Source organism: Mustela erminea, chromosome 3 (genome assembly GCF_009829155.1).
Source record: "Mustela erminea isolate mMusErm1 chromosome 3, mMusErm1.Pri, whole genome shotgun sequence".
NCBI lineage: Eukaryota > Metazoa > Chordata > Mammalia > Carnivora > Mustelidae > Mustela > Mustela erminea.
The window spans coordinates 36,755,552-36,757,668 of NC_045616.1; positions in this window are offsets into that span (position 1 = coordinate 36,755,552).

Here is a 2,117-nt window from a genome sequence, read left to right on the forward strand (position 1 = left end):
CCAAATTATAGTATATCATTGAGGAAAACATGTATTTAATATACTAATAATTATTAAATATTTTTGGAAATTCAATAGGTTAATTAACATGAAACTCAGAAAGGTTTTTTTAAATTTTTATTTTTTTCTTATTTTTATAATCTTCTTTGATTTTTTTTCAGTGTTACAAAATTCATTGTTTATGCACCACACCCAGTGCTCCATGCAATATGTGCCCTCCATAATACCCACCACCAGGCTCACCCAACACCCCAGTCCCCCTCCAAAACCTCAGTTTTCTTCTCAGAGTCCACAGTCTCTCATGGTTTGTCTCCCCCTCTGATTTCCCCCAACTCTCTTCTCCTCTCCATCTCCCAGTGTCCTCCATGTTATTCCTTATGCTCCATAAGTAAGTGAAACCATATGATACTTAACTCTCTCTGCTTAACTTATTTCACTCAGCATAATCTCTTCCAGTTCCATCCATGTTGATACAAAAGTTGGGTATTCATCCTTCCTGATGGAGCGATAATACTCCATTGTATATATGGACCATATCTTCTTTTTTTTTTTTTTAAATATTTTGTTTATTTATTTGACAGACAGAGATCACAAATAGGCAGAGAGGCAGGCAGAAAGAGAGCAGGGGAAGCAGGCTCCCTGCTTGAGCTGGATCCTGGGATCATGACCTGAGCTAAAGGCAGAGGCTTTAACCCACTGAGCCACCCAGGCACCCCCGAGCATATCTTCTTTATCCATTTGTCCGTTCAAGGGCATCTTGGTTCTTTCCACCGTTTGGCGACTATGGCCCTTGCTGCTATGAACATTGGTGTATGGATGGTCCTTCTTTTCACTACATCTGTATCTTTGGGGAGAACTCCCAGTAGTGCAATTGCAGGGTCATAGAGAAGCTCTATTTATAATTTCTTAAGGAATCTCCACACTGTTTTCCAAAGTGGCTGTACCAACTTACATTTCCACCAACAGTGTAAAAGGGTTCCCCTTTCTCCACATCCTCTCCAATACTTGTTGTTTACTGTCGTGTTAATTCTGGCCATTTAACTGGTGTAAGGTGGAATCTCTTTGTGGTTTTGATTAGAATCTCCCTCATGGCTAATGATGATGAACATTTTTTCATGTGTCTGTTAGCCATTTGTATGTGTCCGTTCATGTCTTAGTCCGTTCATGTCTGGACATATGAAGTGTCCGTTCATGTCTTCTGCCGATTTTTTGACGTGATTATCTGTTTTGTCTGTGTTGAGTTTGAGGAGTTCATTACAGATCTTGGATATCAGCCCTTTGTCGGTAGTGTCATTTGTGAATGTCTTCTCATGTTTCATGGGTTGCTACTTTGTTTGGTAGACTGTTTCTTTTGCTGTGCAGAACTTTTGATCTTGATGAAGTCCCAAAAGTTCATTTTTGCTTATGTTTCCTTTGCCTTTGGAGAAAGAACCGAAGAGTGTCATAGAACAGAAATTTATAAGACCATCTATAGGAAAAAGGACTTCACAGGCAACATGATGTCAATAAAAACACGTCTTTCAATAATCACTCTCAACGTGAACGGCCTAAACACTCCCATAAAAAGGCACACAGTTGCAGACTGGATAAAACCACAGGACTCGTCCATATGTTGTCTACAAGAGACACATTTGGAACCTAAGGATACATCCAGACTGAAAGTGAAGGGTTCTCCAACCCTTCTCATGCCAATCGGCCTCAAAGGAAAGCTGGGGTAGCAATTCTCATTTTCAGATAAATTAGATTTTTTTTTTTAGATAAATTAGATTTTAAACTAAAGACTGTAGTCAGAGATAAGGAAGGACACTACATCACTGTTAAAGGGTCTATCCACCAAGAAGATCTAACAATTGTAAATATTTATGCCCCCAATACGGGAGCAGCTGACTACATAAGACAACTGTTAATCAAGGTAAAGGGTCATATTGATATGAATGCATTAATAGTAGGAGATCTTAGAAGTAGATCTGTCAGAAGTAGACAGATCATCCAAGCAGAAAATCAATAAAGAAACAAGAGCATCGAGTGACACATTGGACTAGATGGACCTCATACTCTCAGACCACAATGCTTTGAATCTGGAACTCAACCACAAGAAAAAGTTTGGAAGGAATTCA